Source organism: Canis aureus, chromosome 34, assembly GCF_053574225.1.
Source record: "Canis aureus isolate CA01 chromosome 34, VMU_Caureus_v.1.0, whole genome shotgun sequence".
In the NCBI taxonomy this organism is placed as follows: domain Eukaryota; kingdom Metazoa; phylum Chordata; class Mammalia; order Carnivora; family Canidae; genus Canis; species Canis aureus.
In genome coordinates, this window is record NC_135644.1 from 10,258,537 (window position 1) to 10,284,922 (window position 26,386).

General features: G+C 41.6%; 1 long non-coding RNA gene and 1 pseudogene across 6 annotated transcripts in view; both read left to right on the plus strand.

Moving 5' to 3' along the window:
- LOC144304922 (uncharacterized) overlaps positions 1-26,386 on the plus strand; it is a 368,717-nt gene that overhangs the window by 205,700 nt on the left and 136,631 nt on the right. The window lies entirely within an intron of this gene.
- On the plus strand, positions 3,232-24,909 carry LOC144304541 (tissue alpha-L-fucosidase pseudogene; annotated as a pseudogene).

A 26,386-nucleotide genomic window follows, 5' to 3' on the forward strand; every position in this document is an offset into this window, starting at 1 on the left:
CACCTCATTAATTACTTCCATTAAAGATGTGGGAGAGGGAAATGCCCTTCACTCATGGGTGGTCACACGAATAAACCATTAATAATTACAAAAAGTGTATTACTTTAAAAGTGAAAAGAGAATTTGAGCCATTTGTGTAAAAGTTTCTGTGTCTCTCATGGCCTGGCTGTGACACTTTGAAATCTTGCCACTGGAGTGTAGGTGGGGACACTGGGAATGATACAACCGTGGCTGAGGAAGAAGCTGTCTCTTTTCCGTTCCTTGATGACTCTAACATTTGGCCTCTAGAACATGATGTACTTTTCAGAGAACTTTTTATCCTTACAACTTTTTTCTTTTTTTTGCAAAAGAAGCCTGGAGCAGGGACAGTTTCCATCAATGTGACAGCCCAGGTCAGTGACACAATCAGGACTTAGTGTAGAGTTCCTGACTCCCACCCTGATCCAGCCTGCCAGACCATGTCGGGAGGTTAGCGCTGGTGCTGTGGTGACTTCACTTCCACCTCAGGCTTTCCCAGAGATGAAACCAGGGCCACTTCACTGACATTGGGATCCCAATCTTTTGAAAGAAAAGAAAGAAAGAGAGAAAGAGAGAGAGAAAGAGAGAGAGAGAAAGAGAGAGAGAGAGAGAAAGAGAGAAAGAGAGAAAAGAAAGAAAGAGGAAAGAAAGAAAGAAAGAAAGAGAGAGAGAGAGAGAGGGAGGGAGGGAGGGAGGGAGGGAGGGAAAGAAAGAAAGACAAGCAAGCAGGCCAGCCTGGATTACCATTTAGTGTTGAGATTTTTATTTGGTGCTTATCTTAAAAGCTTAGGTAAGAGAGTCTTCCCACAAGTTTCTAGGAGTGTTGAGAATTAAATATTATATTGGAAAAAAGCACATCAGATGTGATCTCTAGGTTGGACCAACCAGCAGAAAATTTTAAGGTATAGACAAAAGATTTGGGAGTTGTAGATGAAAAATTATTTTGTGGATATAGAGTTCAACAGTGAAATCCAGTTTAGATTCTATAGTCAAATGTAGATTACTGCAAGGATCATGTTTTGAACTTAAGAGCTCAAGTAGAATTCCTTCTAGTTGAACTTCTCGTTTTGCTAATAAGACCATGGAGATCCAGCGAGGATCAGGAGACACCTTGGCTGTGAATATGGGAAATATGAGAACTGGCTTTCCTGGTTTCCTGTTATGATTCTGCTCTTCATCTGGACTGTGATCTCAAGAACAGGGCAACATCTTTTCTCTCTCCTCTTCTTCCCCTTTCCTCCTCTTCTCCTTCTCTTCCACACTAGGATGCTGGGGAGATCAGAGGGGATAACTTTCTACTTCCCAGAATAAGCTGAAAACTATACCAGGTGGCTTGGGATATCAGATGACTTCATGGACAAAAGGCCAGGTTGGAAGTCTATAAACATCAGCCTGATTTTCAGAAACCATTTAACCTTCGGGCCCCCATTTCTTCTTATCTGTAAAACGAGGCACTTATATTTTAACTCTTAAGGCTTATTAGACAGTTGGATTCTAAGGTCTAAATTCCCCTGTAATTTCTTCCTATTTTACCCTTCCTCTTAGTTGCTGTACAGTAGTCGAATAGTCTATAGTTGACACCACTTCACATTTTATTTATTCCCTCTTCTATTAATGGGAACTTAGTTTTTTTCCATTGAAAGTAATGCTATAGGGATGACTGGGTGGCTCAGCGGTTGAGCGTCTGACTTCAGCTCAGGGCATGATCCTGGAGTCCCAGGATCGAGTCCCACATTGAGCTTCCTGCGTGGAGCCTGCTTCTCTCTCTGCCTATGTCTCTGCCTCTCTCAGTGTGTCTTTCATGAATAAATAAATAAATTCTTTTAAAAAGAAAGTAATGCTACAATAAACATTTTTGTATAAATCTCTTTAAAAGCAGGTGTAAAATTTTCTCCAGATTATCAATTTTACCGAATGCTGCCAAATTAGCCTCCAGAGTGGTTTTACTAATTTACCAATCTTCATTCCCTCCACTTCTGTTCCCACAAAGGCTGCAGGGTTTTTGCCACCTTATCACATCTAAAGCCAGCTAGCAGGACATGGGCTCTATTTCGTGTGGATGTAGGTCCCCACCATCTGTTCCCATTGTTTCTTCCACTTGTCTTCCACTTTGCCTCCACCAAACCACAGCTCTTTTCTTGGTAAGAGGTGAAGAAGCAGTGCTTCACTTCTATTCCTGCTTACTCCGGACTCTTTCACCTTTGCCTTAATAATCAGTCTTTCTCCTAGGAGTTATGCTTTGAAATATGCAAGTCAGGAAGAGAATTCTTCATTTAACGCTGTCTCATCCATTCCTTGAGTTATAGAGCAGAGACATGTACAGCTGCTTGAATAGGGGAGGAGAAACATCAAAAGGGGAAAAGATATACTAGAGGAAAAAAATCAGGTAATATTGAAAAATTTTATCTTTCAACATATGCATTTAACAAATTGACTTTATTGAAAATAGTAAAATTACATGAAATCTGAACTATGATAAATCTAACACATAGGGCCATTGTTACTGTAGGACTCATCATTTTTGCCTTGGATTATGGGATAGCAGTTCATTACTTGTGTCTGGGTCTTATATTTCCTATAGGAAGACAACGATCTGTAATTAGACCAGCTAGATATATGCCCAGGCAGGGAGAAGAAAAGAGGGAGTCCAGGAAACAGTATAAAGGGGCAAGAGATTGAATGAAGGGAAAAGTGAGGAGGAGAAGCTCCTGACTGTGAGGACACCACCAGAAGAATTTGTGTTCCTTTGATAAGAAATGGGAGGAGAATGTAGCTTGAGATGACAGGTGGAAGTGGATGAATTGGAAATGGGATGTAGAGAGTGTGATCATCTCCTGGAGGTGATCATTCCACGAGATCTTTTTCTTTAAAACTACAGGCAGGACAGAACAACACCTCTGCTGAGTTTCCATGCCATCTGCAAGGATGCCCTCCTGCGATGTGTGCGTGTTCCTGCCCACTCCACGTTACAGTGACCCCCTGCCCCCCATGTTCATGCGCCATGCATCAGCTTTCTGCTGACTTGGGGCTTTCCTTCTCATCGCAAACCCTTCACATCTGAACTTTGCTGGCATTTGTTTGAGCATGTGGACACACATGGAAATAACCCTATGGGGCAAGAGACCTTAGATGCACACTTTTCCCCAGAGCAAAAGCCAGCTTCTTTCTATATCCTTAGAACTGGCTTCTCTTCAGCTGTGAGCATTCTCGAACATGGGCAGCCTCTTCACAGTGCTCTGGTACCTCTCAGGGAAAGTGAATGACCCCATGACCAGGTGAATATTGGTTTCGGCAGTAAAAGGACTCCCAGCTCCTCCTTCTCATCCCTGTGGTGTATGGTTACTCCTTGCCCCTTTTGAAGTTTTTCAGAAATAAGTTACTCAGCAAATTTTATTTTGTTCTCTTACTTTCACCTCCCACTGCAATAAGGCCATAGATGTGTCCGTGCTGACTGCACCCTCTGTTCAACCCAGCCAGAAGCAAACAAAACAAGGACATTTCTACCCAGTTTATTTGAAACACTATTTTAAACAGACTGCTCTGAGTCATCAGTGGTGTCCTGTTTCTAGGACAAAGAATAATTGCTCTGACCTCATAGTTGCTCTTTTCAAGGACTCAGGTTTAAAGGTTACAAAGAGCTATTCAAACTCAATTATTTCTAGTTCCCTCTCACTTTTTGCACTGCCTTTCAATATGCAATGGAGTGCCCATTCATAATCATAGACCATTCAAGTCATATATGTTTTCAAGATTGTAAAATGAAGATTCATTCATTCCTTGACTTACCCTTTCAACCAACATTTCTTGAGCACCTTTGCATGCTAGGCCCAGGTATTGATGCTGAAGAGCCAAGACCCTGAGAGATGCCTTCCGGAGGGGAGCTCAACTGCCAACAATTGGCTATAGCTAACTTGAAACAAATTGCTCATCTTCTGTGTTCTTTTCTCTACTTTTCTTCCTTTGTCTTTTCTATATTTATTTTTCATTGCTTATATTTCATTCTTCCTTCTTTTTCTCTATTTTTTCCTTCTTTTTTATTATCCCACTATGCCATGTTATTTTCAAAATGCCAACCTTATCTTCTGTCTTGCCCATTCATTTCATTGTACCAATTTTTATCAATGATTGAAGAACAGACCACCTCTATGACCCTTCAGGATCGTTTGGCAATTTTAGGCATCTGAAAGAATGAAGAAAAATGTGTGAACTACGGTCTGAGTGAATAAGGCTATTGGAAAAAAGATATGGGTTTTATGAATTGGAAAGAAGGACCATATTTCTGAGCAAAACGTCAACTTCTGGATTAGTCAGGATTGGCTGGGTTTTGTTGTAGTAATAAATAATCTCCAAATGTCAGTGGCTTAATCCAACAAAGGTTTATTTCCTGCTGAAGCTACATGTCTACCATGGGCCTGTGGAGGATGCAGCCCCACCGTGTCATTCAGGAATCTGGGATAGTGGGCACTCTGTCATCTCAGCACGTGCTTCCAAGACCACTTCTGCAGGGGAGGAGAGAGCAGGAGGGTCATCCACTGATAAATGGATGGGAGTGACACACAGTTCTTCTGCTCACAACAACCAGACAAATCAGATGGCTTATCCAACTGAAAATGAGTTGAGCTGTGCAGCCTTCATGTGCTTGAGAGGAGAGGGTGTGTGGCTCTTTGTGACATTAGTAGCGTCCACCACAGCACTCAGAGTCAGCAAGTTTGAAATCAAGACTGTGGAAAATTCCAGATGTCTGGCTCTGCAATGTCTGAAGGACGAATGTAGAACAAATAGCCAATCTGTTGTGTTCTCTAGTGACAGAGCTCACTCTTCGCCCTCCTGGTTGCTGCTTGTAAGTGCCTATCTCTGGCCACCCAAATGCCTCACAACCTCACACATCCTCTTCCACAGATCCTTGCATGTGAAGGCAGCATTTTTAATAAATACCCATGTGTGTCCTTTTATCCAATAAAATGTCAGTCTTAAATTAGTAAGATAATTCATCCCTAAGGTTGAAATATTCCTCTTAATTTACTTCTTTAATTAAGGGAGGTGTGGGGTTTGTGAGGCTTGGGCCATTAGGAAGCATAACTGTTCTGAGCCAAGACTGGGAGGCCATTCCTAGCCTGTGACAGTGTGATGAAGCGAGGCTGCCAGTAAGCCAGGGTGTCAAGGATGACAGGACAGCTCCATCTATTGTAGCCACCAACCTGAATACATAACAGAGTGCATCACCTCCCTCAGACACATTCTCTCAAAGTGAAATTAACTTTATGGGGTGCGCAATTGTAAAGTCTATTTGGATGGTTTTATGTAATGACCCAGGAGTTTTCAGACAAGTGACTTTTGGGCAGCTATAAACTGGAGTTAGCCTGTACTTCTGGACTACCCAGAATGTCAGAGATCAAAGCCTGAAGGGTCGTCCATCTAAGAGTGGATATGTACTCATGACTCATCTCTTGCTGGAGCCCAGTCTACAAGAGAAGAAAGATGACAAAACCAGCCCGACACAGTGGCAGAGAGCGGAGACTCCAAATCTAGGCCAATTCTGGGTCTACACCTTGGTTGCCCACTTATGAGCTTGTGTGACCTTGAGCAAGTTATATAACGTCTTTAAACTTTAGTTTCCCATAAAGCAAGAATGAAAATAGTACTTGCCGCACAGCCTTGTTGAAAGAATTGAATGAGGGGATGATACTTAGCAGAGTGGCTGGCTCATAATAAGTGGTCAGAAAATGTTAACTCTTACTAGTACTTGTTACTATCAGTATTGTTCAGGATAGCAGGAGTATTTGGAGCTTGTGCCTTAAGCAAAATGCTGTGCTGGACCCTAAGATACAAGGGCAGAACAATGAGAAGAAGCAGGAGATGAGAGATACAAGATAACTAAAATAAAAATAGTCAGCATTTAATTGTGGGCTTACTCTCTAATAGGTACTTTACATAGATAGATCTTTATATAATCAATCTCATTTAATGTTCACACAACCCTCTGGGTAGGAAAGATAAAGTCAGTTGCAGTGGACAACACTAGAGCTGCCTGGAGAAATGGAGGAAAGACTGAGCTGTGTGGTCTGGCTTGACTGGAGCACAGGAGAGGAATGGCTAAGTGGAACAGGATATAACTGGTGTCCCCGCGAAGCCCCTCACCAGCACAGTGGTCATTGCCCACATGGAGTCCAAGGTCATCTCTCATTTTGGCCACATGGTCATTATTGGCATGCTGTTTGACCAAGAAATGTGAGACTGCCTTGAGGCAGTCACCACAGCTTTGAGAGACTGGAAGACTAAAACACATATTCAGGCCATGTTTAGGTGCAGCTTCAAATCTTGGGGCAAATTCAAGACACGCTAGAAAGCAGTCAATAGCAAACCAGTCTCACATGGAGGCCCCGGGAGGCTAAAACTTCTTGGTGATCCAAAGTTGACCACTAGATGGAGCCCTGCCAGGTATGGTGACACCTGAGAACTGCGCTGAGAACCCAACTCAACCAACCTCTCCACCTCTCCCACCTCCCATTTGTTTTTCTACTGCAAGGTCAAGACCACCATCAATACCACGGTTTTTAACACCCCTCCCATATGTTTCACTATGAGTCAGACATAAAGTATAAAAGCATAAGGAAATTTGGAAACTTCATGACTCTTCTAGACTTTTGCCCCAGTAAACACTTTGGTAACAAAGGTTATCTCCGTGTAAAATCTCTATTAAAATCACTTTATGGCCTTATCTGAAATTAGCACCTCCAGAATTCTTGTGCTAACACTTGGTTTAGTTTACCTACTTGTGTCTTGATCTTACACTTGATATGCCCTCCTCAGATAAGAAAAGGGTTGAAGCATTTCTGGACTATAGATCAACCTCTAATGTTATTTGAAAGTAGGAGTTGGGCTCAGGGGTTAGGTTTTTTCCCTTTTTTATTTGTGTATGATTTAGTGTTCATCCTGCACTAGACACTAAAATGCATTGTTTAATTATCTGAGCTCAACACACCATTTTATAATTCATTAGTCAGTTGCTCTTTGCAAAAGCTTATTTCTTATGAAACAAAAGTGGGAATCAAGCAACTGGACTATTTATCTCTCTTTAGGGGTTGGGGGTTAATATCTGATAGCTCATAACATCTTTATTATAATGCATTTATAATGATTTACTGGAATCATTCTATGGCTAAGTATCTAATGTCAAAGCTGGGATCTGGCATGAAATAAAATGCTGTATCCTTGGGTAGCTCTAGGGAGAAAAAGGCCTCAGCCAATATTTTCTGTGTAATTCTACAAACTGTAATAAGGGTAGGGGTAATTGCCTTAATGTCAATTAAGCTATTAATAATGCCCATCTTGTCATTCCTAAATATAGCAGTGTCTCAATCATACATTACTGTTCCCTGTTAGGACTGCACAGGAATGAGATCACGGCTTATGTGGATCAGGAAGTCTGTCTAGCAGCCAGTCTTACTCCTTTCCATAAAACAAAGTTTGGAGATTGATTTACTTGTTTTTGATGAAAAATCTCTACTTAGACATTATTTGTATTTGTAAGGGCACCGTGTTGGCAGTCCTTGTGAGCAGGGGACAGTGCAGCCCAAAAAACTGCCTCCTGTTCCTGTCTGGCTTCTGCATGACCAGAGTAAGGTACTCCGAATCAGGACCGGTCTTTGGGTTCCGGATCCCTGACAGATGGTCAGGACAGTCCCGGAACAACCCTCCGGAGGATCCTGTCTAGCCACAGGGGGTGCTGTGAGCTGCGCATGCTGTTGCCCAGCGACTTGGATGCACACAAGTTCCTCAAGGACAGACAGACGGACTGAGACAGGTCACAGACTCACGGGGCTGGTGGGCCATCAGCAAATTTCAGCAGCCAAGGTCAAGGGTAAACGGCATAGCTGGAGTAAGGACTAGAGGGTGAACTGTGGGACTTGGGTGAACGAGGAGAATGTCACCGGCACTCCCAGATGGGCCCTGAATCAGACCCGTTTCTCTCCCAGCCACGAAGGGCCGGGCCTCCTTCGGGTGGCACTGCTGTTTCCCGGGGCTGGGCGCCCAGCAGCCTCCGCCTGCCCCCCGCCCCCCCAGGCCTCTCGGTGAAGCGAACTTGTACTTGATGATATTTAGAGCTCATTCATTTGTCCCGAGGAAGCTTATTGTATGGCAGTTTAATGACAGAAACCTGTTTTAATGCAAATGGACATGTAATCCCACTAAGCCACTCCGAGGGTGTAAATTTAAAACAATTGCTAGAACTGACACGAGAGTTTAAGAAGATGGAGGGCCCGTTGCTAGACCCGGGGCCGCCGGGGGACCCCGACACCCAGCCCCGCGGTCTCCGTGCAGCCGGCGGTTACCATGGCAATTTGAACGGCGGGCGGAGGAGCCTCGGCAGCCCACCTCCCACCTCCCACCTCCCGTGCTGGGCCGCAGCCCCGGGCCGGGCGGAGGAGAGGAGCGCGAGTGGGTGTGTTCTGCTCACTAGGCCTCGGGCAGGGGTGGAAGCCTCCGGGCCTTCATCCCGCAGGAGCCCCATCTTTCCTGGGAGCCCCCTTGTCCCAGCGGGGGAAGGGGGAAGCCTGCCCCAGGGGCGGAGGCGGGAATTGTCTGCGAGTATTTGCTGGATTGTAGTGCCGTTGGGTACTACATCATCCTCCAGAGAGCCCCGAATAAGGTTATTATGGGTGAAGTCATTTTTGTAATAAAGTTGGCTGTAACTCCGGGTCGTAAATCACAGGTTCTGGTACGAAAAAAAAATTACTAAACAGGCCTCCGTTACCACATACTGTCCTCCTCTTAAATACTTTGATTTTACTACAAATCCTCCATTGACTGAGATGGGGGGAAATCCACACAATGAGCAAATGATTCCTTCCGTCCCCGGCAGCAGCCCTGCCGGCATCTGGGCCTCCCGGAATGATTTCCTGAGGTGTGATGTTATTTATGGCGTGCTTTCTCTATCAAAAAGGCAAACAGCATCCCGAGTGACCCCGGAGCATTTGCATCATTGCTTCTCTTGCTAATTGATTCATCCCCTGGCAGGGCCCGAGACACGGGCTGTTAGCTGGACACTCTCTCCCAGCTGCAGAGCCTGCGGATTGAGGTGCCTAAGAAGCAAAGATGTTAATAAAATTGTTAAATGTCACAACTGCAAACCCCACACCCGTTCCGAGTCCATCAGCTCTTCTGGAATGATTCTGTAAAATACCATCTCCTCCCCTTGTCCTTTTCTCAGTCTAAACTTCATAACCTTTGTTAAGTAAGGAGATTAAGAACTATTATTAGCAACACTGATTGTTTAATTTCTTTCATGACTTCTTTCTTTCACATAAGAGTCCGGCGCAGAATGAAAAGGAATGTTATCATATGAAGTGCATTTCAGATGTAATAAAGCAGAAAGGAGAGGGTGGCCCCAGTGGCAGTTGTAAGAGGGACAAAGTGTGGATCTCTATAGCTCAGTGGCTGCAAAGCAGAAAATGAAGATTGTAAAAACGTCACATAAAGAAAAAATGCACAGTGGATTCGTTTTGCGATGCCCATAATTCAGTAATGCCTTTAAGTAGCTAGAAGAAATATAATAAATGTTTTTCCACAACATTGATCATACTGTATCAGAGGAAATATTAGTGTGCAGGGAGCCATGATTATACTGGTAGTAATTCTCGGTGCAGAAAACTAGTAGAAGATGGGACCCTTTATAGGCCGAACTTTTATTGGTTGCAGTTATTTACCTTTAAGAATACGCGTAATACATTGTCCTGTAGCTAAATATTTTTGTGAAAATTCAAACCAGCACTATCAGTAAATCAGAAATCCTGCCACCATTTTATAGAATTTATATATATTTTTTCCTGCAGACGCCCTGATATGTTCCAGAATACAAAACCAGCCAATTGACCATGTAAAAATTCTGGAATGTCTGTAAAACAGATCCTTCTTCTATATTCTGAACCCGGATAGGAGCAGACAGGTTTACAGCATGTGATTCCATCCAAATGCCACCTGTATATATATAAAACATCTCTCTAAAGAAATTAAATGGATTATTAGATTATATACTGCAGTAAAACTATACCCAGAGCTGTAAGCGAGGAAAGGGTATGCATGTCATGCAACTGCCTTTTTTTTTTTTTTTTTTTTTGTACTGAAACACTGAAGAAAGCTTTGTAAGGCAGGTTTTTTTCTTTAGGGAGAAAAGGAGAGAATTGATTCCTCATGCCAGCCTCTTGCTCCTCGGGCTGGCAGGAAATGGTAATGCGGTGGCCGAAGCAATCTTAGTGCAGGAAACCCTGGCATGCTTAGGGAAAGGTCCACTTTTGCGTTGGAGGGACCCTGGACTTGACTCTAGAAATCTCTGACCTGGGCATCCAGGGTGCACCAGATAAGAGCTGACCCAGCCAAATTCTTGGAGAACTCCAGGGAGAGGTGAGACCTGGGCATATTAATTCTTGGTGCGTTTCCCACAAGGCCCAGCTGTGGAAGTTTCTGGGAGAAGCCACAGGGCGGAGGAGTCTCCAAGTGAAGATACGGTGAGAGCAGTGATAGGAGCAATGGCGTTCTTTTTCTTCGGAATCTGGATAGGCCAGCTTGCAGTTCAAAGGCCTTGGAAAACCAACCCTGGCTCCCTGCTCTGTTTCAGTGCACATCGCCCCTAACTCTCACTGACATGAATGGGAATCATTTCCCAGACTTCCCTTGCGGAGACCATCCCCATCCCCATCCCTTTGTCTTAGTGCTCCTTTGCTTGATGCAAATCACAGATTTCACACACACATGCTCCTTCGATGCAATGCAGTTTCTATGATGTTCTTTCTTCTCCACCACTTGGGCACAAAGGCGATGCATTAGCCAAAGAGCAGTGGGCACTTTTAATGGAGTTATGTCTTGATTTTCTCCCTGGAGTTGGGTAGATATTTTGTTTGATTTGTTTCCCCTCCTCTAACAAGAAATGAAAGAGGGCACCTCTAAATTCTTCCCATCTTGAGGGCTTTAGAGAGGCAGGCAGGTGAAGAGAACATCAGAGGAGCAGCCTGCCACAAGATGACGGCTCCTCTGAAGGAGTTGCCGCCTGGGAAGTTGGTAAGCCATCACCTGATGTGCTCAGCATTGCCAGGGACGCAAATGATTTACAGGCTCAGGTGACCTAACAGGCTTCTGTTGAGTTCTTTACCAACATGGTGGAGGGGACGCTTTTTAAGTGTCCTCTTTCAAGTGGCACTGTTCTAGGTACTTCCAAGCAGCAGGGGCTCTCCTCGGATTTTTAAAATGAAAATTACTATTACTGTTCTTGTTGTTTATCTTACTGAGTTAGTTGCTTGCCAGTTGAAAGAATGCAATTTAAAATGAAAAAGAATTTTGTGGAGGCTAAGCTCTTTGAATTCCCTCTTTAGATGTATTATCACATTAATGGACCTACTACCAAAACTGATTAAAAATCAGTGGGTAGTCCTGTTCTTTCCTCTCTCTCCTTCCTTCCTCTCTTTCTTCCTTGTTTTCCTTCATTCCTTTTTCCCTTCTCTTCTTTATTTTCCTTCCCTTTTCTTCTCTTTCCTCCCCCTTCTTTCCCTTCTTCGCCAGTGACTTGGAAAAAATCGTAATGGATTTCTTAGAGCAATTCTACAATAATGAAAATATTCGGAGTCACATGCCTTCCCTGGAGTATTTAACAGTGGAGTCAAATGTAGCCTCCATTTTTGCTGGGTTTGCAGCAGCACCAAGTCTCATTTATGCTTGCAAAAATATCTAATTGTGCGTAGGAGGGTCAGAGACACCCTTGGGGAGTAGACCCGTTATAATTTTCCTGAACTTAAAAAAGCAACAAAATAATAATAATGGGACAACAGACCTTGCAAGCTACTTGGTGAATAAACAGTAAATCTAGCTGCACTGGCCATCTAGCCCGAATTACTGACTTACACTGTGGCCCGATGAAGAACGCAGGCACCTTTGACAATACTGCGAATTTGGTTCTAATAGGGAACATTTTCTATTTTAAAGTGAGACACACTTGTACTTATCTCTACGACCGCTGGATGTCACTGTTGCATACCTGTGGCCATAAAAACTTCCCACTTAGGGGATCTGAAACTGGTATTTTAAGGGCTGTCATGTTACCTCCTTGGCGCTCTACCTTTTGATGGAGCACCCGCCACCATGCTAAGACGACTTTCTTCTGCATTCTGTGCAGTCAGCCCCGTTCTCAATTATGGCATTCTAGTGGGAATTCTTCTAATTTATACAGGATGAGATTCCCCAAACACAATTACCTTCTTTGCTATATTCAAAAGGAGTAAGGTACTTTGATAATAGTTCGAAGCATTGTATATTAATTATAACTAACACATTCTGGATACCAAATGGAATGAAGTGAAACATAACCATAAAATACCCTGGATTTATAAAGTGTCTTTCCCTGCCCTTCTTCAAAGAGCTTATAACAATTTCATATCTATTTGCTCATCTGTCTTCCCAACATCCCTAGGGGGTTACCTGCTTTAATGCTTTTATGAGTCAAAGTTGACCTGTGAAATAAATTGAATGAAGTAATTATTTACACTGGCATCCCAGGAGTAAAGCAAAAGCAAACACTGAAAATGTGTTCCAGACAGCTAATTCTAGTTTGCAAAACTAACCCACTGAAATTTTGGTAGTTCTGGTTTTCTTTGTCAATTACTTTTATAATTCCTTAATTCATGGGCCCTTTAATCCTTCTTTTAAAAAGTTATTTTAAAAAATCTGAGCCATCTAGTGTAGCTGACGTTATACAGAAATGAGATCTAGACACTTTCCCAAACCTGAAGAAAGTCCAGCTCAGTAGAAGTGTTAGACTAGACTAGACCGGTGGGGGGTGGGGGGGAGGTTGGCAAGTGGACCAATTGGAACAGTACTTAGCTTTCTCTGTGATCAAAAAATTATCATAAGCTTCATTTTCGCTCTTGTTTCATCTCTTTCTTTTTCTTAAAATCTTGGAGTTGGGGGCACCTGAGTGACTTGGTGGTTGAGCGTCTGCCTTTGGCTCAGGGCGTGATAGTGGGGTCCCAGGATCGAGTCCAACATCGTGCTCCCTACAGGGAGCCTGCTTCTCCCTCTGCCTATGTTTCTGCCTCTCTCTCTGTGTTTCTCATGAATAAATAAATAAAATCTTTAAAAAAGTCTCTTGGAGTTGTTTTCTTTAACTTCCTCTTGTGCCTTTGCACTGGGGAAGTCAGAGCTGTTCCTAGAGAACTATTGGTCTAGATTGTGGCGGGTGGGGGGTGGGGGGATACTCTGTTTTAGTGAACTAGCAGAGAGCTGTGTTGCCTGCCATCAACGGGATGCTTTGATCCAAAATTTCAGTCATTGTTTCCACATTTAGGGGCTGGAATGAACATCAAAGAAGTGGGTGTACGGAATTTACTGAATGCCAAAGAAGTACAATAACATACAGAGGATATAAGCAAATCCCAGTGGCAAAATTTGCTGCCAATTCTTGCACATAATAGAGGCCCTAAAGTGACAGTCTATCTTTGACAAATGCATAATGATATCAATGCCAAGGGAAGGAACTAGCATGCTGAAAGGTGAATAAAAGAGTTGGGAACAATTCAGTGCACTTACACATTTCCTTAGTGTGTTTTCACACAACAAGGAAAGCAGATGACACAAATGCATTAGGTAATCATTGGACGGGGCTGCAAACTCACCAGCGGGTTTAAACTGACCTGGCTCTTTTGGGATCCAGCTCTAAAGATGAAAATAAAATGTGATTAGAAATAATTCATCTTCTAGAGGAAAAAAAAAAAGGAACAAGTAAAGTGAAAATAGCTTTCTTGCTCTGTCTTGGATAGTTCCAGTTTTAAAGCCCATATGTTGTTTGCCATAACTTCTTCGCCTCCCAGGGCCAATGCATTCCAAACGCTTCAGCTAGTGCGCTGCACTGAGGAGTCTAGGAAGTTCGGGCTCATTTGTATCCACAGTCTTTGTTCAAATATGGATTAATTTTGGTTAATTTCAGTAGGTGCACATAAAGTAAAATGCACAGAACTGAAACCACTGAAATCAGGCCATTGTGTGATCATCTAAAAACCTACTTTTCAAGCTCCTTTAAGTTTTATTTTTGAAATAAAAACAATAAAATGACTGTAAAAAGTTTCCAAAAGTGTTGACATTATGAGCAATTGCTAACCAAGGCTATTCCCAGAATGATAGCGCAAATTCAGATATAATTCTGGAAAAGCTAACTACCCTGCCTTGCCAGCTATAAATATTTCATTCAGAAGGTGATCTGAGAAGGGTCCTATGGTACATGGCTCTTGCCTCCAGGGCCAGGTATCTGCATAGATGCATATTGTGTCACTGTCACCAGGCCTAGCATGGGAAGGTAGGGGCAGACTCTTGCCCTTAAACTGCAGTCCTTTCACTGTGAAGAGGAGTATGAAGACCTTCTGGAGGATGCTTTAAACAAGCAGACCGTGTGTGGATGTTTAGAGGGCGGAGTTTCTAAATGTCACAGTACATGGCAGACGCCTACAGGCTGGTACAGGAAATTAAGTACAAGGAAGACCAAGGTGCCTGTGTGTTTACTTGAAATCCTCCTTGGTCGAGCAAGACATTGTGCCGGTTGCAGAGAGCCAGCATTTTTCTCCTTTGCATCGAGCCATCAGGGAAGAGCTGCACATAGACACCAAAACCATTTCCAACATAGTCCCTCCCTACAGTTCTTCAGTGCTTCTTACAAAATTTCTCCCACAGCCTTGCCCTGCGTAATAAAGGAGCCTGTGGAAAGATCGTGCTCTGTGTATTGTGCATGTTAAGTAAATGCAATGCTTTTCATTATTTCAAACTCTGTAATGCAATGACTGAGTGCCTGGCAACATTAGAAAATGGACAAACAAGTATTCAACTGGCTGGATGAACCATGGCTTTCTGGCATTAAAAGTGTAATATTTATGAGTTAATTTAATCATAGAAGAAAATATTGAGTAGGTGACTGAGTAAAATGATGACTGTGTATTATGTTTTTGCCATGCAGCTGGATAAACATATTCAACGACAGACCTTGGCAAGAACTGCAAAGATGCTCTTGACAATGGCATGAATAAATATTAGGTGCTGCCTAGAATTCACTGCATTTGAGGTCTTGAGCAAAGCCAGATGAGGTTTAGCAGGGAAATATAGAAGAAGCCACGCATGCACACTGGGATTATGTAAACATTGGAGTCTTTCTCTGCAGCCCGGGAATTGCTCTAACATTCATTTTCATCTACATCACTGACAGGTTTTTTTTTTTTTTCTTTTTTTTTTTTTTTTTTTTACTTACTATCTTTGCACTTCTAGGAGTGTACTTTAGCATTAAAACCCAGCTTTTGGGAAGCTTGTGGCAAAATTTTCAACAACATAGACCTGGGGAGAAAAATACTTTGCCTAGGCTACAGAGAGTTGCCAAAAAAAAAAAAAAAGATACTCTTCTGTAGCAACCCTATCTAACCCATATAGAACAATAAATTGAACAAACTTCTTTAGATTGCTTCTTACGTTTCTTTAGGATATATGGCTTCTGATTCCAAGAAGAACCATAGGAAAAAAAAACCCCATATTCTGAAAGGATATTTTGAAGGGAGGGGATCGGTAACATTAAGAGTCACTTAATGAAACATTTGTATCAGGTGCAAAAAGAACCAGTGTGTAAGAGTACTATAGAAATATGTCATAGTTTTCCCCCTGTAGAATTGTTGTTTTACTGATAAAGCAAAGATTTTTTTTCCCAGCTTTTCGAGACATAATTGACATATAAGATTGTCTAAGTTTAAGGTGTGCGACTCGTTGGTCCGAGATACTTATATTGGGAAATGACCACCACCAGGGCATTAGTGAACACCTCCATCACTTCACATAATTGCCATAGCTTTTCTGTAGTGACAGCCTGTAAGATCTACTGTCTAAGCAGCTTTCCAGTATATACTATAGTATGGTTAACTATAATCATCAGGCTGAACATTAGACTCCCACCCAAAACTTATTCATCTTGGAACTATAAGTTTGTACCCTTTGACCAGCATCTTTCCATCTCCCCATGCCCCAGCCCCTGGTCACCACCATTCTACACCCTGTGTCTATGAGTTTGACTGTTTTAAAGATTCTATATGTAAGTAATACCATGCAGGATTTGTCTTTCTCTGTTTGACTTATTTCACTTAGGATAATGGCGTCTAGGTGCATCCATGTTTTTGCAAAGGCAAGGTTTCCTTCTATCTCTTAGCTAAGTAGAGAGAGAAATATGGTATATATTGTATATATAGTAATACCGTACTCCATTGCATATGGTCATACATACATACATATACACACACACACACACATATATAAAGATTTATATGTATATACATATAAAGATTTATCCATCTTTATCCATTCATACTTTGATGGACACTTAGGTTGTTTTCATGTCTTGACCATTGTAGATAATGCTGCAGTGAAAATGGGAGGGCAGATATCTCTTCGAGACCCTGTTTTCATTTCCTTGGATGTATACCCTGAAGTGGGATTGCTGGATCATATGTAGTTCTATTTTTACTTTTTTGAGAGACCTCTATACTGTGTTCCATAGTGACTGTATTCATGGACATTCCACCAACAGTGCACAAAGGTTCCCTTCTTCCCACATCCTCACCAACACTTGTTATTTCTTGTCTTTTTGAGGATAGCCATCTAAAGGTGTGAGGTGATAGCCCCTTGTAGTTTCAGTTTGCATCTCCTGATGATTACTGATATTGAGCATCTTTTCACTTGTTTATTGGCTATTTGTATGTCTTTGGACAAATATCTATTCAGTTCCTCTGCCCATTTTAAATTGGATTTTTGTTTTGTTTTGCTATTGAATTGTAGGAGTTCATTATATCTTTTGGACTATAACCCCTTAGATAGATGATTTGCAGATATTTTCTCCCATTTCCCTAGGTTGCCTCTTCATTTTGTTGGTTGTTTCTCTTGCTATGCAGAAGCTTTTCAGTTTGATGTAGTCTCAGTTTACATTTTTAAGTTTTGCATTTGTTGTTTGTGTTTGTGGTGCCATATCCAAAAATTTATTGCCATGAACAGTGTCAAGGAGGTTTTCCCCTGTGCTTTCCTCTAGTCGTTTTATGGTTTTAGTTCTTCCGTTTATGTCTTTCATTCATTTTGAGTTAATTTTTGTGTATGGTATAAGATAGAGGTCCGGTTTCATTCCTCTGCATGTGGTTATCTTAGTTTTTCCAGTGCTGTTTATTAGAGAGACTATCCATTCTGCCTTGAGTATTCTTGGCTCCCTTGTCAAGTATTAGTTGACTAGACATGCAGGGGTTTATTTCTGGCTCTCTATTCTATTCCATTGGTCTGTGTGTCTGTCTTTATGCAAGTACCATACTGTTTTGATTACTAAAGCTATGTAATCTAGTTTGAAATCAAGAAGTGTGAAGCCTTCAGCTTTGCTCTTCATTCTCAACGTCACTTTGGGCATTCAGGATCTTTCAGTGTTTCTCATGAATTTTAGGATTGTTTTTCCTATTTCTTGAAAAATGCCAGTAGCATTCTGATGGGATTGCATTGAATTTATAGATGCCTCGGGGTGATATGAACATTGTCTCTTAAAGGCAGTATATAGTTGGGTCTTGTTTTTTTATCCATCCAGCTACTGTATGCCTTTTGATTGAAAATTTTAATCTGTTTATATTAGAGTACTTATTGGTAGGTAAGGATTTATTAATGCTATCTTACTGTTTTCTGGCTGCTTTGAATCCCTTTGTTCCTTTCTTCATCTCCTGCTGCCTTCCTTTGTGAACTGATGATTTTGCATAGTGGACTGCTTTGATTCACTTCTTTTTCTCTTTTGTGAATGTACTGGAGGTTTTTGTTTTGTGGTATCATGAAGCTTACATAAAATATTTTATAGATACAATAGTCTATTTTACATTAACAACCAAACTTGGATCGCATACAAAAACTCTACCCTTTTCCATTTCTGATGTCACAATTTACCTTTTTTTATATTGTGTATTCATTACCAAATTATTCTAGCTATAAATATTTTTAATACTCTTTCCTTTAAGAAAATTTCTTACTAAGGTCTTTGCTTTTGATTTTCTGGAGCACACACACACTGTGTCTGAACAACAAAATAACTATGGTATCTGGGCCACAGTGTATGTACCAAAGACTTCTGCTAAATCTTTGAATTCACTAGATTGCCTTTTATTCTTTGGGTCATCTTAGCATTAAAATATGAGGACAGAATGCATCAGAGAGGCTAGCAGAGCCTATAGGGAAAAACACCTGTGTGGGTGTGGGTACTCCAGATCCTAATCTTAATTGTTACCCTGGGCAAGTCACTTTGCGTCTCTGTACCTCAGTTTTCAATCTGTAAAAAAAAAAAAAAAAAAAATTTAACAGATTTTATTTATTTATTTGACAGAGAGTGGCAGGCAGAGGGAGAAGGAGAAGCAGTTCCCCACTGAGCAAAGAGCCAGATGAGAGGTTCTATCCCAGGGCCCTGAGATCATGACCTGAGCTGAAAGCAGATGCTCAACCCATGGAGCCACCCAAGTGCCCCCAATTGTAAAATTGTAAGAATATTTGTTTGCCCAGCTTTGAGAGTCTGGCTATGAGAGAAAAACTAGATCATCTAAAGCAATAGTTTCTTTTGTTATTAAACCACAATGCACTTAATTGAAAGTCTGATTTATTCCCAAAAGGATTTCAGTTGCATTTAGAGAAATCAAAATACAAACTTAAGATATGACCATGACAGGGCGCACCTGAGTGGCTCATCTGTTAAGCATCCAACTCTTGGTTTTAGCTCAGGTCATGATCTGTGGATGGTGAGATCCAGCCCGACCTCCAGCTCTGTGCTCAGTGTGGAGGCCTCTTCAGTCTTCTCTCTCCCCCTTTGGCCCTTCCCCTCTGTTTCTTCTTGCCTCTGCTCACACATCTCTCTCTCTCTCTGCCTCTCTAAAATAAATAAAATCTTAAAAAAAAAAATATGACCATGACTACAAATATTTTCCAAGATATCCAAGCAAATATGGTAGGTCACAAACTTAATTTTTCCTTATTTGCTTTTGAAGAAACCTCTCAAAATCTTATCTTTAAAAAAGATTGATTGATTGATTGATTGACTTAGAGAGAGCACAAGAGCAGGAATGAGGTATAGAGGAAGAGGGAGGGGTAGAGGAAAAAGGAGGGGTAGAGGAAGAAGGCGAGAAGCAGATTCCCCACAGAGCACAGAGTAGAATATGGGGCTTGATCCCACAATCCTAAAATCATGACCTAAGCCAAAATCACGAGTCAGATGCTTAACCAATTGAATCACCCAGGCACCCCTCAAAATCTTATTTTTAAAAGAAAATCTATCTCCCAACTACTCTGTCTTCCTGGTAACATTCTTAATTGGACACATTCCACCTTGACATGCATGTAACAAATAAATGGAGTACTCGAACCACTTAGTGGAGCGAGAAGTAGGAAGAGGGGTGTTTGGAGGTAAAATTGCCATAATTTGGTGATGGGTTGGATTTGGGAAAGTGTCCCAAATAAAGTGTCCAAAGATTACTCCCAGACTTATACAGAAGTTGAGAGAAGAAAGATTTGGAGGAATAATCTGTTTGGGATATGTTAAATCCAGAAAAAGACCATAAAGGCAGCTATGATGGTAAAAGAGCACTGTGGTTCAGGGCAAAAGACTTCAGTTAAGGTCCTGGCTCTGCTGCGATATGTGTGACTGTGGGCATGAAGACTTCTTCCTGAGTTTTCATGTCTTTATCTGTCAAATGGAGATATTAATCTTTCTCATTACTTTGTTGGGAAGGTAAAATGACCATTTTTAAAAAATGCTTTTTTAAAGTAATCTTTACAGCCAGGACAGGGCTTGAACTCATCACCCCAAGATCAAGAGTTGCTCATTCCACCTACTGAACCAGCCAGGCACCCCAACAGTTTTTTTGAAGGCATTTTATAAGGAACCACCCTACATCTTGTTACTACAGAGACAGAAAAAATAACACAAAGAAGCAAGTTGGGACTTTCTCTCCTGGAAACATTCCCACTAAGCAACAGATACCCGTCTCTTCTTGTCTTTTCACTAATTCATCTTATATCTTTCATGGAGTTGCCTTGGAGGCCCACTCTTTCTCTTTCCTACCTACCGCTAGGAGGATGCGCACACCCATGACCTCATCTCGAAGGGCACATAGAGTTAATGTGGAGAAGAGTCTCCTGGGATTCATGGTTAATTAGGGACAGGAATCATGGCTTTGGAATGTTATGGGCTTCCAGTGAATATTAATTGATTGGACTTTGGCATTACCATTTTACTAGTATGGCTTTAAATTGGTGGGAAGAAGAAAAGATTTTAGTCATTTGGGAGAAAACATCTCCATGCCTGCTCATGTTGGTTTGGGAACATCCATTAACACCACAAAGTGGAGTCTCATATTGACCCCAGAACCCAAGGAAGGACAAAGGCCATGGAAACATGAGGGAGAAGCTAACGTTTCCTCTATTTCTGTTTCCCCGGGGTAAGCTCCTTGATCCCTCCCTACAACGATGTCCGGAAAATCTGTGTGCGATTAACTTCTTTTGACCACTCCAAAGCCAAGTAGGGAAGCTGGCTGCCAATGGCAGTGGGATCGCTTTGGAAATAGCAGAGATTACAGGAAAGGGCAAAATGTATCTGCGCTTATGCAGAGCCTCAAGAAGACTTCTTAAAGGGCAAATAGATTCTGCTTGTGAAACATAGACTTCATAAAATTTGAACATTTATTAAACCTCAACATGGGGCAAGGAGTATGGAAATATGAACTGTGCCTCAGTCTTACAACCTACCCGGGGGGAGAAAGCTAGGTAATGAAGGACTTGGTACTAGATAACCTCTCTGTACTGGGAAGCAAGTCTTGTTGTGTTGTTGTCTTTGCCTCGTCCGTGTATTTTGTGAATGTCTGTTTCCTGCCTGAGAACTTCCAAGTGCGACAGCAAAAAAATAAAAACGTAGTTTGAACTATCTCCATATTTTCCAACACTGAGTGCTGTTTCTGTGTTAAAATTTTCTTCCTGGGGTAATATTTTTCTATTCTTTAATAATTGTCTCTAGTATGTTCAGCATGATGTCTTGAAATACCTGAATCAGGGTCAGTCATTAGCAAATTTGCAGGGTCATATATGGAATGAATGTAAACCAACTTGATGCTGCGCTTCCCAGTGTACATGTAGAGGTGTGCACGTATGTCACGGCAAAGGGAGGAACCACTTGTTATCTGATGTATGTAAAGCATTTAAGACCGTAGCTGTACCATGGTAAGTCCTATGTAAGTCTTGACTACTGCTGGTTCTACTAATACCATTACTACACTGTTACTGTTGAAAAGACTCAGGGTTATGCTGTGACCAGAGGTCAACTGGGCTGGTTTCATGAGATCTACCAACCTCTGATGTGGACCTAACACCCGTGCAGATTACATGCTCGCTTCCCACCTGTGAATGCCCCTTGGACTCTTTGGGAAGACCATCTTTTTTGGTCCACGTTTTTGCCATCAGCTGCCTCTTGGGAACTGTCAGAGTGTCAGGAGGAAGCTTTGGGATGCTTCCTGGTATGCATGGTAGCCATCACTCTAAGGCAGTGCATCTGAAATTATGTGTAAGTGAAAGATAAGTTATTTGTGTTGTGTTCTTAATTTCCAATCTGTCACAGCCTGATCTTTTGTAAGGGGAAATAAAAATAACTTAAAATGGAATAAAATACCAATCCACACAAAATTCAAGTCCTATTTTTTATTAGATTGAACAGACATAAACTCATCATGCCAAATGGCTCTCAACATTTTAAATGCTTTCTCTCGATTCTATGCTTGTCTCATCTCTGAACAGTAACCAAGATTACAACAGTGGGTCCTGTTTTGAATAGCAATGTCATAAAGGACAGTGAGGAACCCCCAGGAGCCTGTCATTTTCGTGCTGGTCTCCTTTTGTGAAGCTCAGAGGGCTCTCACCACAGCAGAGGATGCTACAGGTCAGCAGGCCTTAGGGTGCTTAGAAGGTGACTGAGAGGCCAACAGAGACAGCTAGGTTCTGCTGGGTGCTGGCCATTCTCTCAGCCGGGAATTTATGCACAGCTAAACGTTGGGCTGTTTAATGCGGATGCACAGGTGTGGAAACAGTCTGTGATAGGCAGGTTTATGGCATATAAACACATTGTATGATATACTGTAATCAACTATATAAACAACTTTAAAATTGTCTATACTTCATATTTCCAGCATTTGGTTTTGCTAATCATATGTCTTCCTGACAGCAATTAAATAACCTTGAGAGAAAATGTACACCTGCTGTCTCCCCTGGGGAAACTGCATCTCTTTTGTGAATGACATAAGTTCTCCATAAAGCATAACTGAAGATAGAATTGAATTTGAAGATATGTCTCTTTTCTCTCCTGTTTTATCTTCTAGTTGAAATGGAGGGCATGGTTTAATAGAGCTGATATTTTTGTGGATTCCTATTCTAGGCTTCTACTTAAACCAAAATATTTTACTGAGGGGCTAATTAGAGGCGAGAGCTAAATGAGGTTGAGATGAGTATGGCAGCAAGGAGGTCCCACAGTCACCTCCTTGGCCTGCACTCCCACTCTTCCCAATCTCTCTACCCCAAGGCTTTCAGTTCTTTCAGACTTCCTTTTAGGATCACCATACTGATTCTGTTTTCCTTCACACAAAACAGAGCATAACAATGCATTTGCTTTGCTTGGGTCAGGTTCCACATAAGGTCCATTCATGAGGATTGATGAATTAAAAATTTCTCTTGATTGACAGGTGTTGAGGCCAGGTGGGTCCTGGGGGCTCAATGCAGGTCGGGCACCGCTATAGCCTGAAGTGACCAAGTCTCAACTCTAGATTGGTTCAGCGAGGCAAAGCTTGGAGGGTTAGTGCCCCAAGGGTATGTTCTTAAAGCCAGCCTGCGGTGGTGAGTGGTACAGGTGCACTGAATAGGCGAGGGCCACCCCAGTACCAGAGCTTCAGGTGTGACAGCTGCCAACCTGGCAAAAGCTATGCAGACTTGAGGTCACAGTTCCCCTTGCACCTCTTCCACCCTAATGAATGACTGAATTCATCCAGGCCACGGAGCCAGTAGGTTGTCCTGACCACAAAGTATCACAGAGCCTTTTCAAAATGGCCAAGTCCTATGTTGGAGCCAGAACTCTGAGGCCCTGGGACCCCATCCCAATAGTGTTCTGCTGAGTTGATGAGTTGGGAACAGCAGTCTGGAAGAAGAACATATGCCACTGAGTCTTTCACTCACTCTTAGAATGGTTCCATCAACTATCTACTTGATAAGAGAAATGGCTTCAAAACACAGCATTTGGTCAGTGTGAAAACAATGCCAGAGCTATTTGACCTTGTTAACAGGGACCTGATCTGTTGGTCTGGTGGAGAAGGAGAATGTCCTGATACTTACTGGAACTTTACAAATTTTCTTTCTTGAATCTTCAGTGATAGCTCTGTCAAGGATGAAGGGAAATGGCCTATAGGGTTAGAAATGCTCCTGTTACCAAGGATGGTACTATAGCTGTCAAGACAAATTCAAGCCGGGAAGGTCAGTAGATCACAAGTGGGAGATATGCACCACCACCTACAAGCCATCCAGGATTATCATTGTGATGGAGCCATGTCTGACATTGTAAGCGATTCTGCAGACATTTCAGAACTAGTTTAGACAGTAGGTTTCAAAGGCAACTATCTTCTCAATGTTGAACCAACTAAAGATGGACCAGTTGTTCCCATCATCCAAGAAAGGCTTCTTGCTGCTGGGAAGTGGTGGTGCATCCATGGGGAGGCTGTCTACACATCTAAACCATGGAGGGTGCAGTCGGAAAAGAACACAGTATCTATTGTATACCTCAAAAGGATCAGCTATGTATGCCATTTTACTGCACTGGTCAAAAAATGAAGTCTTAAACCTTTAATCCCCCATAACTACCTGGATGACAGAGGTAAGGATGCTAGGAGCCCGAGAAGATCTGAGGTGGTCCACAGTCCTGGATAAAATTTTCCTCATTTTTCTGACCTCACCATCTGCTCTCCTAGTTGGGTTTGCTTAGACTGTGAAGCTGATCATTGGAATTCAAGAAGAAAGGGACACTGCCTGGTGTTTGCTGCTTTGATTTTCCTCGTATAGTACCATCATTGTAATAGACTAGCTTCTCTTTGCTACCCAGAGATGGCTTTTCTAACACGATCAAAGGAGCTGAGCACATTACACTGATGTCTCAATGAGCCACGGATCTGAGCACCATCGATAGTATACCTCACTTTGGGCAACAAAAGAAAGGACTGAACAGTTTAGCTCTGAGTTCATCCATTCCTACCTTTGGAAATTACCTACAATGGAAACTTCCCTCTATTCTCTGTTTGATAAGCTTACTTCCTTACTCTATGACTTTAGTTCAGGAATAAGCCCAGTCACCCTATTGCCCATGAGAGGGAGTAGAAAGTTTGGCAAGCTCAACCATATGCTATTTATTTAGCATCAATTGTCTCCCCCACGCCCATCCCAAGTGTGAGAGAGTCTGGGGAGGAAGGAAAAGGTTTCTAGGCTGCTAATGTTCAATCTTCAGAAGTTTCTGAAGAAAACTAGTAGCTCTGAATTTCAGTCTGTTTGAGGGAATACTGTTTTAAAAACGGTTGTGATTCTACACTGCCTTTTAAAATAGGAGTAAATAAATACATTTACATGTCAAAAGATTTATATATCTCCCTATCAGCTCTCTTTCTCTCCATTTTCCCCTTGCAATCTTGGTTGTTATTGTTGAAGAAACTGGCTCTTTGTCTTGGAGTTTCCAAAAGTTTGGATTTTGCTGACTGTCCCTATTTATTGTATTACTCTGTCATTAGAAGCTCTAAATTGGCAGTTAGATCTAGAGGATTGATAAGATTTAGGTTCAATTATTTTGTCAAGAATATTTCTTATGAAGGGAGGCCTGGGTGGCTCAGTGGTTGAGCATCTGCCTTTGGCTCAGGGTGTGATCCTGGGGCCCTGGGATCGAGTCTCACATTGTCTATGTCTCTGCCTCTCTCTGTGTGTCTTAGAATAAATAAATAAAATCTTTAAAAAAAAGAATATTTCTTACACAGTGTTTTGCATTTCTGTAAGAGGTACATAATGCCTGATTGTCTCTCTCTAGTGATCTGAGCAGCCATTGGTGGTCATTGCTTAGATCCACCAATTCAATAGGAGGTTGCAAAATGGTGATATCCTGATTCTATTGGTATTTATTCATTTGTTAGTTGGAAAGCTTCTATGAAGAGAAAATCTCCCTTGACTCTCTGGTTACCCTGAGACCAGGTATTTTGTTTGTTGGTTTGTTCATCTTATTTATTTTATTTATTTTTTTTAGCACAATGAATTGGTTCCATAACATCCTTTAAAGGTGAGTCTAATTTTTTGGTATCATACTGAACTTGCAAATTGAAATATACTTGATATGTTTCAACCCATTGCATTTATCAGCTCACTGATGCTGAAATCTTTGACCAGTTGGATCCTCTTTAAAACAGTACTCAGATCTTTTGGGCAGAACCCCATAGTTTTTCAAAGCTTCCTTGCTTTCTGGTATGACAAGATATTCCAGGCTCATTTAATAAACTTCCTAGAAATTCATTAGGCCTGGAATCAGCCATCTTTCCAAGTGTCTTGGTTCCTTTGATAGGGAATAATATTTAGAGATACCTTTAAGTTCCAGGGATGCTCATTGCCATTGGGTTATTCATTGTTTACAGGCCTTTCCAGTGGACAGAACCAGAAAATGAGGGTTTTTTTTAAACATAAAGCACATTCTGAATCAGAATTGCTATGTCAGATTTATTTGCAGAACTATAGATTTTTTATAGAATTGATCTCATTGATCTTACATTTGTGTCTGCTCTCACTTAAGCTGAAAGTCCCAGGCCCCAGTGACACCAGTATATATGCATTTTTGCTTTAGCTCACACTACCAATACAATAGTTTCAGAACACCAATACCAAAACCACCACAATATGATTATTACAGCAATCAATTGCTATTGACTATGAATCAATAGCAAGTCTGGGGGAATTACTCTACAACCTAGCATGGAGTTAACTCTAAATTATAACTTAAAAGTAATAAAATGACTGACACATATAATTGCATGAAAACAAGTGGTTCACGTTTAATTCACATGAGTTATATGAGGCCCATTTTGCAGATGAGAAAACTGAGACTTAGAGAAATTTTGCCAAAGTTTACAGTTAGTAAATGACAGAGATGGGACTTGAACATAAGGAAATTCTAACTCATTATGCACTGAGCCACCTAGATTTCTGTCCATTCTATGTGCATTCAGAAAATCAGAGAATAAACATTTTCCAGACCCCA